Below are 14567 nucleotides of genomic sequence, written 5' to 3' on the forward strand. Positions count from 1 at the left end.
CAAGAAGTGAGTGATACCAATGTCCAAAAGGAAGGTAGACAGGATGTAGTATGTGAATACTAGCCAAAGTGAGTAGAGTCGTTAAGTCATTATGTTATCTAGTTATTGATTAAACTATATAGTTAATTAGTTGAAGCAGTGAACTAAAACAGTCTGAAAAGAAACAGCCCAGAAGTAGCTGACAGAGGTATCAAGAGTCATTTTGGGGGGGTGTGGGTTGAGGGACAGCTTTCATTGGAGTCCACCGTCTGTTCGTGCTTGTCACCTTCAGAGTTGTGATATACTTAATTGCAAAAATGGCTCTGGGTAGAAAGGAACGGTGAAACCGGAGTTTTAGTTGGTAGGGTGCGGGCACACATACGCTCTATAACATCTAGTCGAATGCGAGTCTGCCACTGATATACTTAATTGCAAAACTGGCTCTGGGTAGAAAGGAACGGTGAAACCGGAGTTTTAGTTGGTAGGGTGCGGGCACACATACGCTCTATAACATCTAGTCGAATGCGAGTCTGCCACTCTCCCACCTTGTGGGGGTACATAGATGATATCCCTCCACAACATCGATAACCCTAAAATTAAATTAAAACATTTCAAATTGTTCATTATTTATTGTTACTACTTATTTCTATGTAAGTATTATATATTCATACAGACAGGTATACATTTGATTATCAGAGCACATAACACAGTATCTTAGCATATAAAAATATTGTTTTTAAACTACCATGAGGTATGAAATTATAAAATGCAGAGTAGTTCTTGAAAAAAAAAACTTAATTATTTGTAATAATCAAGTTTTACTAAATAAAAACACGTCATTTTATAGATTTTAGGTTGTGAAATACTGAATAACTAGATGGTATGAACCAAAAAAAATCTGGAGAAACTGCAGTCAGTATAGATCATATTATTTTTTTTATTAAAAATATGAACTTTGTCACACAAATAATAGTCAGCACACACCAAACGACTGAATAAACATAAATTAATACTTATTTACACTAGCGGATGTCCTATTTAATAACACGAGTACAAATTCTAAAATCTGTTCAATACACGTTCATTTGTCTAGTCTAGACTTTCTTAGCAGAAAGAACTTATTGAATTTTTTTTTGATGATTAATTCCTCTTACAAGCTTCGAAATTTGTGAATTGAAATATGAAATATAAGTAAGTTTGGTAGCATATGAAAAATGCCATGCCTCAGCGGTTGAATTCAAACCTATCTGATACTGAACTACAATTTGGTATCACAAAATTATCTTTTAACTTTTCCTTCATTTTTTTAATTTTTTCTGCTACTTGAACAAGAAAAAATGCAGACATTTAACTTTGGTGATCTTCTGCAGATGGTTTATTAAATATGGCTTCAGCTATTGATATTTATTCTTATTTCATACAGCCAACTTCCGAATGATTTTTCCCTGAGATGTTTCGGTATTGTGAAAACAGCCTGTAAGGAATGAACCACACACCTTCATGTAGAACCCTGTTTACTGTTACTGGCAGAGCTTGCTCTTGCCAATTAAGTCAACAATTTACTTACTTTTTTTTTCTAAATTACAATACCTGTTTCAGTTTATAATTGTATTAGTTTGTGCTAGTAGTTTTCTAAGAATGATTAGCGTTAAATTAAGAGTGACAAAACAACATTTTAAGGCACTCTGTCTTGACAAATAAAAAAAATAAAATTTATATAAAGCCACAATAAACTAATTAATAGAGAATGCAAAAAACTATAAATAGAGGATTTTAAATAAAACTTGATATTAATAAATCTGATAGCTAACATAAATTAAAATTATATTCTAGCATCAACCTTGCAATTTATTTAATAATCTCAATTCTGTCTTTCTCTTTAGACATTAATGGACACTGTCAGTCTATGATAAGGAAGATAATATTAAGCTGAATGTTAAGATGGAGTTAGATATTCTTATATAATGTTCATCAGCTTATAATATGCTATAATACAGCAGAGATCTCATAAATGTAAAGAGTAGTACAGGTTCATCATTGGACAAATCTTAGATAGACCATAGCCATTAGATTACTATCAGTTATTTATACATTCTTAAGAATGTATACAATCGTATACAATATGTAATTAAGTAGTATTAAAAAATAATTTTTTTTCAAAAAATTAATTTCATGTATGAAAAGATTTTTAATCTAATTTTTGGAGTGAAGCTTGATTTCAGATAGCAAACTGGAGTAAGCAAAATATGATGAGTACTATGTGAATTTCTTTACTTTACTAAGAATATAATTTTTATTGAAGAAATATATAACATACTTTTACTTTCTAAACTGCCCGTATTACTTCAAATTAACATCTAATACAAGGTTTCTGTGAATAAAGTAATGAGACTAAGTTTTTTGGCAGCCAAAGTGGCAACACTGTAAAGTTACTAGTAAACATATTGTTTGCTGTTCCTAGTATTGTTTATTGTTACTAGTAAACATATTGTTTATTAAATATGAACAGCTCATTTGTAATAGGTATTAATATTTTTAATCTATTGTTGCCAGTGAAACGTAAACAAACTTTTCTTGAAACAAGTTTTTGTTGTGTGTTACAAAAATGAATGATACTAATTATGAACTCGATGAGAATGCCATTGGAACTTTTTAAAAATTGAAAAGGGTGTATGGAGATTACACTCTGTCATGAGCCCAAATTTACAGGTGGTTTACAACAACTGAATTTGAACCATACCACAGTCCATCCAATTTTTACAAATGAATTGGACATGAAAAAAGTTTGTACAATATTGGTCCCAAAAAACCTCACTGTTGAACAGAAAAACAACAGGGTGGAAGTGTGCCATGATCTTCTAGAACAAATTGAAACTGATCCTGATTTGCTAAAAAAATGTTATTACTGGAGATGAATCTTGAATATTTGAGTACAACCTAGAAACAAAACCTTAGAGCAAGAAGTGGCACACCTCAAATTCACCACGACCCAAAAAAAACAAAAATGAGCTCAAAAATTAAACCATGCTAATTTGTTTCGATAGTAATGACATTATCTATAAGAAATTTTTGCCTACAGGGCAGACTGTAAATCAATATGTTTACTGAGAAATTCTTGGAAGACCATGAAAAAGAGTTGCCCACATGAGACCAGCCATCAAAGACAACTGGATGCTGCATCACAACAATGCACCTTGTCCCACTGCACCCTCAATTAACGAGTTTTTGGCAAAAAAAAAAATTCCTGCAGTTCCTCAACCACCTTATTAACCTGACTTGAGTCCCTGTGACTTTTTCCTGTTCCCGACTTTAAAAAACACCTCAAAGGATGCCATTTTGGAACAGCAGAAAATTAAAATGTAACCGACTATCAGAAGGATATACCAGTTTCTGAGTTCTAACATTGCTATGAAGAGTGGATTGAAGCACTGAATGGCTTCTTAAGGGAACTATTTTGAAGGTGATAGTCCATGTATAATTGGATTGTAAGTAAAAAGTTTTTCTGAACCAATCTCATTTATTTATAAAACCTTGTATAATCCTTTGGTTTTGTGTCTGGATTCCAATGCCCAACTGAAGTATTAAACTGAACAATTCTCAAACATTGTTTTGTATCCTACAATTTTAGTGCACATGTTATGCTATACTTAGTTAGCAAATGAGAATTTCAAAAAAATTTAATAATTCAGTTTCTAACTTGCTTTATATTTTTGCACACTGCTCAAAAATATTTTTAATATTCCTGAATATGGTGTACATTGCCTGTGCAAAAACACACACATACACACACAAGCTTAAAAAAAATGTGTATAAATTAAGGCTAAACTAAATTTTCCGCTACAATTTTTACATTTTATGAAATTCTGAAGCACACAAACATACACATTTACACACAGAAACTTTAAATACAGTATTATTTTCCTATTTAAATAAAATAGCAGAGGAAACACAAGAATTTAGAAGCACGCAAATAAAACAAGAAAACAGTTTAAAGTACTGTGAAAAACTATTCTGAGAAAATCTACTGTGTAAAGCAATAAAAAGAAAATAATTTTAATAAGAAGTGGTTGAAACTGATTACAACAGTAATTTCACTTAATTAAATCCATAGAATATAGTCTGTTTTATAAAAACTTGTTAAATCATGAAGAAAGATTTTAACTTTAGAAAAGATTAAAATAAATTAACCAATAATACTTTTTAATATATACAAATTTTAAAATATAGACAATGAGTAAATGTCCACTGTAGCTGATTTTGTCTCATTCAACTGACATTCAGCCCGATTAAGTGATTACTTCCCTGTTTCCTATAGCGGTATATTTAGTCACACAAACTTGGTGTATACTAAGCAACACTGTCCTCTGAGAGAGCAATTCTGAACTGTTTAGAATACATTTCTAAATTTCTCTGCCAAAAAATACTAGATAAAATCAGTCTTGATTAAACATAGTAGTCAAGTATTGTCAAATGGCTGCAGAGGAAAATTATTAGCACGTAACTTCACTTTGGAAGTCATTTTTTTGTTTTTTTTTCAAATTTTTGGCCCAAAATAAATAATGACAGGCTTAGGGTAACAGGGCTGTTTTTTTTACCTTTTAACTTTTACGTACTAGTAGTACTTAGTTCAATACTTAGTTACAGAGTGTAACAAGATTTAGTTTTCCATCTTTACTCTTTCCAAAAAATAATGCTACAGCTCATGGAAAAAGTGGCAAAAATGGCTGTATAATCTGAATAACAGATCCCATGCCAGGCTTACTAAAGAGAATGAAGTGATTTCTTCACTAAGTTGAATGCACTGTCGCATATCAGTATGTCGACCCTACCAAAATACAGGTAATATTCAGCCCTGTGCAACTGTCATCTTCACTTAGACCACTGCAAGGAATGGCTGTATACTCGGCAAAACTAACTGGACTGGTGCTGCTTGTACCACAGATACTTTAAAACCAAATGTATTACAGTTACAAGAAAGATAGATGTACAAAGTTTTTGATTATTTATAACATACATTATATATTTAACATACATACATACATTGCATATTTCGATAATTCTGACATTTTCAAGATAATATTATTCGGCATATTTTTATAATTTTTATTTATTTTCCATTTATTTGGACTAATTTTATTACATAAAACTAGTTTTCAAAAACAAGCAGTAGAGAATTTTGTTAAGCTCTCAGGATATGGTATTAAAAGTTATCAAAAACTTGGCGATTGATTTTTTAAATCTTTTTCCAATATAATAGTACTTTAATTTTAGTGATGAAGATAAATATAGTTCATATAGAAAAATTCATACAGTAAATATTCAAAAATGTTTTTCATTATTATTTTCATGTAATGAAAAATTTAATAAATAATCAATTGATGATGCCTTTACTTGGTGAGAATCCATAACAAAAAAAATGAAAACAAAATGAAAAAATTCATAAAATTTACTTAAAAGATTGCAGCTGTTTTGGTACACATTACCTTCCTCAGATGTTATGTACAGAATGCAAAAGCAAAAAAGTAGAGATAAAGCAAAAAGATAAGTTCAACATTAGGGAGTGAACACATTTATCAGTTGTAAATAAATTTAATAGTTAGTCGACTCAGAAAAAGGGGAATATTTACAATAATATATGAAGTTTATCTAACATTTGTAGGTAATACTTAAAATATACTTTATAAGTAATACTTATTGCACCCCTTAAGGTACTGTGTACTGAAAGCTGTCATTTTTTAAATAAGTTTTGTGAATCAAAAACATTCCGTTGTCATTTTCTTTCAGATAAAAATTTATTACTTTCTAGACAATCCTTATACTACATAACAAAAAAAACTAATTCAACATAAACACACTGATATATGAAATTATCAGTGCTCCAGTAATTAATATCTTTTTCAATAAAATTGAAAACGATGTCAGCTTGGAGTTATACATAGCAGTTGGCGATTACCTATTGTTTTTTGTGTATAAAAGATGTTATTATGATGATTCAACCCTAGAGAATGTGATTTGATGGTAAAATAACTAGTTAAGCTGGGGAAACTAGAATACCTAAGCAAATTATGGAAATAGTAGATGAATTTAAAAAAAAAATGAATTATAAATCTTATATACAAAGTAGATATATGAAAAATTCTAAAAAAGAAAAACATTCTGCAATATGTAAAATATTATATTAAAATAAATGAATTATAAAAACAAGCAAAGAAAGAAATATAAATAAATTGTATTTTATAAAGTTTATTGTACACTTGAAAGCTCACCTCAAATTGCATTTGCTGCAATAAATAAAAGTTTATAATGAATATCTTATCTCAGGAAAACCTTTTAAAAATTCTAAACATAAATTCACTGTAGTTTATTTAGTTTTATTAAAATTTGATTAAATTCTACAGAAAATAAAAATAGAGGATAAAAAATATGTTTTTATAAAATATCTAGAGTTGAATGTGCCTATTGCAGCATAATGTTATTCTTTTTCTACAGCCTTAATTCTAGTTTATGAAGACAATAAAAACTGTATTTTTTATGTGTGCCTCAATATGACTGAATCATCTGTGAATATTTGTGAATAATATGTGTGCTCTTTTAGAGAATGTTTTCATAAAAAATAATAAAGAATATCAAAATAATTGAGTAGTCCCACAAGGAAACTGACATACTTCACTGGTGCACTCCTCTCATCAAAATAATAAAAAAAGGTCAGTTTTATCAGATTTCCAGTTCCCTGGAAACACGGTTCCCACTGAAATTTTTAGGACACCTACGGTTTTGACCTGAAGAATTGAATAAAATAGGTCCCAGAACTGTACCTCCAGTAGTTTTCATGATATTCAAAGTAAAACTGAAAAATATTTTGTCTGAAAACCATTTTTTTTAGCTTTGTAATAAAATAACCTTTTTAAACGACTAATAAATGTGCTTTATTAAAAAGACTTACAGAAGATTTAATTTTAAAAATAGTGATGTCCAATAAAAATAATAAGTCCAATAAACATCAAATGTTTTAAAAAATCAAATTTTACTGAAGAAACAGAACAAAAAATAAATGAAATGACCTATTCTGAAAATGTTTGCAATCCTTTCAATTTTTGTTTAAAAAATACAGTTACTAATAAACACATAGTATTGTATTTAATTAAGTAAGTACTTACAAAACAATTATAAAACATTCTACAAAAACAGGATTTCAAGAATATGGTATTCATTGAAGTTCTTTAAGTTTATAGAAAATCTAAAGTTGGCAACGGTGTTCTTTTCAGAAACAAAATTTGAATCGAAGTTATTGTTCAGCTGTTCAAAAACTTACTTATTATTAATCATAACTAGTCTCTTATCTGTGATTTATGTAGTGTGCATGCTCCTTTTGCATGTACATATGCATGTACGTATAAAGTATTCATGCTTTTTTAAAAAAAGGGAGATGCTATTCAAATTTCCAAATCAAGAATATGCAGATATTGATTTCGGAAATAACTGGACTACAAAACATGAATATGAATGAAGATTCTTTTCCAATGATTGTTTGTTCCATTGAACATCCTGTAGGGCAGTATGAAGTTGAACAAGAAATCATTCAAATGATGCAGCGCAGTTCTCAACTCAGCACTCACAGAATTTCAAATTGAACAGGCATACAGGCATATCTCGCAGTACAGTCTGGAGAGCACGAAAGAAGAGGCTATCCTTATTGTTTGCAAACTGTTCAAAATCTTCAATCAGGTGACAGTGAATAAAGATAAAATTTTTGTTGATGGGTACAAGAAAATTGAAATATTACTCATTACATTTTATTCACTGATGAACCGATTTTTTTCAAGAAACAGAATAAAAAATTTGAAGAACAGTCACAGCTGGTCAAGTGAAAATTCAAATGCAACTAGATTCAAAGTTTCAAACTTGATTTTCAATAAATGTTTGGTGAGGTATAGTTGGGACCAGTTAATTGGACCATTTATTTTTCAAAATCACCTTTCTTGTTTTGTGTACAAAGATTTTTTACAAAACCAATTGCCAGTTCTGCTCTGAAAAACGTGCACAAATGTTATTCCAACGACGGTGAACCACCTTATTATTCATAAGACGTTAGGTCGCATTTAATATTAGTTTTCCAGGCAGATGGATTGGTTAAGGTGGGTCCAAACTGACTTCCTAGGTCTCCCGATTTAAATCCCTGAGACTATTACCTTTGGGGTCATTTAAAGGAACAAAGAAGAAAAATTTGAAACAAAGAAGAATTATTAAATCAAATTTTAAATGATTTTGAATATCTTAAGAACAACCGACACTATTAGAAAAACATCCTTTGATGTAACATGTTATACTAGATTTTGCATAAACTATCAAGGAGATCATTTTGAATACTATCTGCAAGATATGGAAATTAAATTTAAAAATAATAATTTTTATGCAAGCCATTTCTATTTCTTCTTCAGTAAAATTTGTTTTTTTAAAACATTTATTTCATTTTTATTGGACTTATTTATATTTACATTACTGTTTTTAGAATTAAATTCTCTATTTTACAAATTTATTAGTCATTTAAAAAATGTATTTTATTGCGCACCTAAAAAAAATTTATTTCATTTTTATTGGACTTATTTATATTTACATTACTGTTTTTAGAATTAGAATTAAATTCTCTATTTTACAATAGTCATTTAAAAAATGTATTCTATTGCGCACCTAAAAAAACAATTTCAGACAAAAACATTTTCACTACTAGAAATACAGTTCTGGGACTATTTTATTCAATTTTTTCAGGTCAAAAAACATAGGAAACCATTAATTTTGCCCTCAATCAACATCTTAAAAATTTCACTACGACCTCATTTCACTGGGGTGCTGAATTCTGGGCGAAATCTCTTGCTAACTGTAATTCGTTACCAAAGCGTTTCCAGACCTACGTTTATGTGAACTTCTTTCATTATTTTGATGAGAGGAATACACCTGTGAAGTATCAGTTTCCTCGTGGGACATTCTGTATGTAGGATAAATAACATGTGCCGAAGAGAGTTCTGAGTATAGCTAGAAAATACTGCTGTCATTCTGCCAAACAAATATTACCAGTATTTAATAAAAAATTAAACAAACACATTTTCTGAGCACTCAGTCATTAATTAATAGGTACAATTAAATTATACTAATACAGAAAGAAAGTACTCCATGAAATCTTTAATAATATGAATAATGATAAATTTAAAAAACAACCTATTCTACAAAAAGCCAGATATTCTAGCCACTGTAACTTATGTTGGAAGCTGATTATCAGAGTTCTACAAGAACTGTCATCACAAATAAAGTTGTTAGTGTAATGCTGATCATAATATCTTATAATATTCATAGATTTAAGTGTAAATTACTCTTAAATTACATAATATGAAAGGATAATATTATTAAAGGAAGTAATGATGTACCAATAATTAAGTTGTATTCAAATAAAGGATTTTTACGTTACAGAAGAAGTTACACACAATAAGTTGTGCATTAAGAATAAGAAATTATAAAACTCGTGTAGGTTATTTTTTTAAATTTAAAATTTCATTTCATTAACAATAATAAATAAATGTTATTAATTTTACTTTGAATGTAAAACTGGTGATCAGGATAAGATACTGGCTCCTCATATAACATGTACTAACAATTGTTTCGATCAAAATAAGAGGATAACTAAAAGGCACATGAAAGGCCTTGCAATTTGGTGTCTTTATGGTTTGATGTGAACCAAAAGATCACTTAATTGTTATTTCTGTTAAACTAATGTCTATGAAATTTCTAAGAAATCTAAGCCAACTGTACTCAGACCTGTACGTCATTGTGAATCAATTAGAGTTTCCAAGGTTTCTGAAAACTTGTTTTGATATTTGATAAAAAAATGGAAGATAACAATCATGATTGAGACTTAGAATTACAATCCAGTAAGCCACATCTTATATCACAAAGTAAGGTAAATGAGAGATTTAAACTTATCAAAAAACTAAGCTAAACGTTTAGGCTCAAGATTGCAAGGTTGGGATTTAAATATATAAATCTCAGGTGATTGAACCCGATAGAAAAATTTTTCTCCCCGCTTTGCTGAAGAAAATTACTTAGTTTATTGTAAAATAATCATGAGCTTATGTTATTATTAGGGCAAGTTGCATAAATCTTAGAAGTGGTGCATTTTCATTGATTCCTGCAAGCATAGCTTAAATAAAAAGTAGTTCTACTTTACAATAGTAATAAACCCTTCTGTACCAATCTGTCATGAAATTATGAAAGAAATAATTTATTACATTTAACTCCTGGTGAAATGTTATAAATGTGGTAAAACAGTGGAAGAAACATGAGAACTTAACTCCTGGTAAAAAAAAAACCATTCCTGAGCCTCTAGTTAAACCAGAAAAAGTATTTTTACCACCGCCCCTTCATGTCAAATTAGGATTAATAAAAAAATCTGTATAGACGTAAACAAATCACATGGCAACAATAGATTAAAAATATTAATACTTAATATAAATCAGCTGTTCATACAGCCATATGTTTACTAGTAACTTTACAGTGTTGTCACTTTTGCTGCTAAAAAAAAAAACTAGTCTCATTACTTTATTTACTTTATTAATTTTAGAAAGGATTCAAGAACACACAAATACATAAATATCAATCTTATTAAACTGCATAGTAGCTGCAAACTATTCTTATTCCGTATATATGTTGTACTCTAACCATATTTTTACTGCTACCATATTTTCACCACTTGCTATAGTAATCAATGTTTTTTTTTTTTTCGATGATTGGAGGAACTGTTAAAAATTTTTAAACAAAATGTCTGTTTTTTTCAATTTTTTTTTTTCAAATTTATCTGATTAAGTGGTTACTGCCACAGGAGTGCTATGAGAAGAAATCAATAAACAGTGCTATGTTATGAAGTTATATAAAAATAATATACTTAGGTAACACTGATGACAATTTATTTGTGCTTACAGATTTCTATAAACTAAAAAAACCTCTGTGAACAAAAAAAATGCTGCAAAAGGTAAGGTAACATACAAAAACATATTTCACATTTTAAGGTTTCAACAAAAAAATTATTTTATTACAATACTGCAAAATAAAAATGTGTATTAAATATATGACTAGAAACAAAAAACATTACGAATATTTGTATTGGTGAAGATGAAAACAGCTATAATTCATGTAAATAATAGTATCATATAAGTGATTATAAAAAATCATACAGCCAGCTGCACTCACTCATTAATATTTAATTCAGTGTAAAAAGTATACAACACAGAAAAAATTGTAGTTTGAACTAGTGTAAAATTGAAAATTAAAAAAAAAATATCCTTTTTATTAAGTATCTTTCATACATGGTGATCTAAAAGTCTGTTTTTTAGATTCTATAACAAGCAATAAATTTTGGTTTTGCAATTGATGGTAATCGATTTATCTATGTGTACCTGGAATCGTACATGGTGATTTTAACCAATTTTGGGGAGCTGAATTCAAACTGTTATCAAAATTAGATACGTACGAATAAGACATACAATTTTTTACCAACAAATGCATAATCATTGGAAATGGTTTTAAAATAACAACTTTCAAAAATTTAAATTATTGGAATTGTCTTAGGTTTATGGTACAGATGCTCCATGGTCAGAATATCCTGATCACTGACAAAACCCAAATTTTTGGAAAAAAAGTCTAGGTGGGAGTGTAGGAGATTAATTTTTAACGACATTCTGCATCCTAAACATTTGTAGTTTTCTAACAGCTTACTAACCAAAAAACATCTTTTCATCTTTTCTGATGCCTAAAAACCACCAACAACATGTTTGAAGGACTTCGATGCAGCTAATTCATATTCGTTAAGTTTATTGCCATTTATTGAGTCCTTAAGCAGTTTCTTGATTTTCAGACTCATAAATATATATCCTCCTTAAGCTTACCATCATTCTTAGAATCAATAAAATACAAAAAGCATATGTGGCAAGTTTGCAGTGATCTGAAAATTGTTGCATTACTTCTTGGTTTACAAGGTGGGTTTATGAAATATTGTTGTTTTCTTTGTCTTTGAAATAGTTTAGATACAAAAGACATTACCAAGTATAGAATTGGCCATTGCAACATAACTTTGTAGCTAATGTAAAGCATTTATCATTAAATGAGAGTGTAAAATCATACTGTTGCTAATTCACATCAAATTCGAGAAAATTTTTGTAAAGGCACTAGACTAAGAAGGACCATGATTTAATCATTTAAAAATAAGTTTTGCTAAATTGAATGATGTTTTAAAAACAACTTTTTAAAAACCTTTATGTGATAACACAATTTCAATAGCGTATTTGAAATCAGCACCCAAATTACAGTGAGAAAAGTTGTGTAACATGTTAGATACAAAATCTTGTGTTGTATAATGACTATTATTTAATTCATTTTTATACGTGTGTTGATAATACAAAGCGTTGAAGTACAGAAAACTAGTACAAATATTTTACGCTTCAGTATTGACAAAAAAATAATAAAAGTACTATTGCTATCAATGAAGACTTTTTCGCAAGATTTCCTAATTCTCCATTACTAATTTATCATAACTGTGGTCTAAAAATTCCTGTATAATTATAGAGAAGAAACTTAATGTTATTATTAGTTGAGGGATCACGTAAAAAGGAATGTAAGGATTTAAGTGTAACAGGTGATTTATATCTTGAGATGTTAATAACTAATAAACAATCATATGTTTGACATTAGCTATTCCTATTATTGGGACTAATATGGGATACCACCTTCTTCCTATCTTTTTCAAGATAGACAACCTCAATCAAACTTTTTCCTGAACGCATAGGATATTTAACAGCTAATGCGATTTTATGCTTTTTTTTATTTGGAGATGCCGAAGATATGGTATTATCTTTGAATGAAAATGACATGAGGTGTCCCAAACTATCGACTGAAAAATCAGTTGATTTTATGAACTAGGACAAAACTTAATAAAAAAAAAAAGTGTAACTCAGCGGTTAGATGCTGACATGAATGAATAAGGTCAGAAGGACAGTACTTTGAACACATCCTCTAATGCAAATAAAGAATGTAATAATAAGACACTTTTTTCATTAACTATTTTCTTATTAGTAGTTAGGGAAACTACCTTTTAGCTCATCGTTGTTTTAAAAAGGAGTGCACACTTAAACTTTATACATTTTAATCAGAAGAAATGGAAACATATAAGGTAAAGTGTCCACTGCACTCTAAGTTGTAACCATAAGATCAAATGGTTATCTCTTTAAATTATAAAAATTATTTACAATTTCAATTTCTTAGGCAGATTTTTATTTAATATTTCTTATTAAAAGACATTACCAATTTTTTTTTTCTTAAATGAATAAAAATAAACAAAAAAATAAAATGCATTAAATAAAAGTCTGCAAAGAGATGGAAGCTGTAGTAAATAACACCGATAGACAAAAAAAGTTTTTTAATGTTTCTCCAAGTGCGATAACATTTCTTGAATTACTTTTTTGCATACATTACAGATCTGTAAACACAATTTTTCTATCAGTCTTAGTTTTAAATAAATTATACTTCAAAAAAAAAAATTGTGTTTTGAAAAATGTAATTATAATTATAATCGAAAAATATAGTTAAAATCTGTAAAATTTATAATTTTTCATGGCCATCCCTGTGCTAGAATGATTTTGTTGATGCTTTTCTTTTATAAATAACCTCAGACACATTTCGAATTAATGTCAATAATTGGCTAGCATGTTAGTATTCCATTTCCCTTCACAGCGGCTTTCCATCACTGAAATATGTGTTGGTGGAAACATTTATCATGTTCATCACTTACATCTCTGAGGTTGTCCAGGAAAAAAAATCAGATCCGAGTGGAGGAAATGTATTTTCAAAGTTTCAAAGACATATTACATCCCATAGTTCTGTATGAAGTAAGAAGTTGATTAACAATATCGTGGTAATTGTTGAATTTTTGTTTGCCGAGAAAATTTTTGCAAACATCTTTAAATGAAGCCCAAGCTGCACTTTCTACATTATTTAACATTGAGTTAAATACATCATCTTTGACCGACTCTCTTATTTGAGGACTAACAAAATTCCTTCTTTAATTTTTCCTTCACTTACATTCGGAAATTTCTGCCTGATGTGCAAAAATCCAGGACTGTCCTTCTTCACTGCTTTAACAACATTTTTCAGTAGTCCTAGCTTGATATGAGGAGAAGGTAAAAATATTTTACAAAAGTAACAATCGGTTACATGATCCTTTGGTTCACGCCAAACCATAGGTACACTAAAGGGCAAAGCCTTTTGTGTTCCTTTCAGCCATCCTCTTAAATATACAGAACTATTAGTGCATACTATATGAGGAGCCCACATCTTATCCTGATCACCAATTTTACACTGAAAGTACAAATGATATGCTTTTTTAATTAAAGGTATAATTGTTTTCTATTTGATTTTACGATAAACTCACCACATACATAACAAAAGGCATTCTCATCATTTACACAATTTCGAGGCATTACAACACTGTTAATACATAATACTGTTAATAACGACACAAAATTAATACATCAATAAGACTGAACAAAATT

At 29.1% G+C, this 14567-nt stretch overlaps 1 protein-coding gene across 3 annotated transcripts in view; it reads right to left on the bottom strand.

Moving 5' to 3' along the window:
• The window catches only part of LOC142329149 (uncharacterized), a 177264-nt gene that overhangs the window by 53741 nt on the left and 108956 nt on the right, over positions 1–14567 (bottom strand). The window lies entirely within an intron of this gene.

Source organism: Lycorma delicatula, chromosome 8 (genome assembly GCF_047948215.1).
Source record: "Lycorma delicatula isolate Av1 chromosome 8, ASM4794821v1, whole genome shotgun sequence".
In the NCBI taxonomy this organism is placed as follows: domain Eukaryota; kingdom Metazoa; phylum Arthropoda; class Insecta; order Hemiptera; family Fulgoridae; genus Lycorma; species Lycorma delicatula.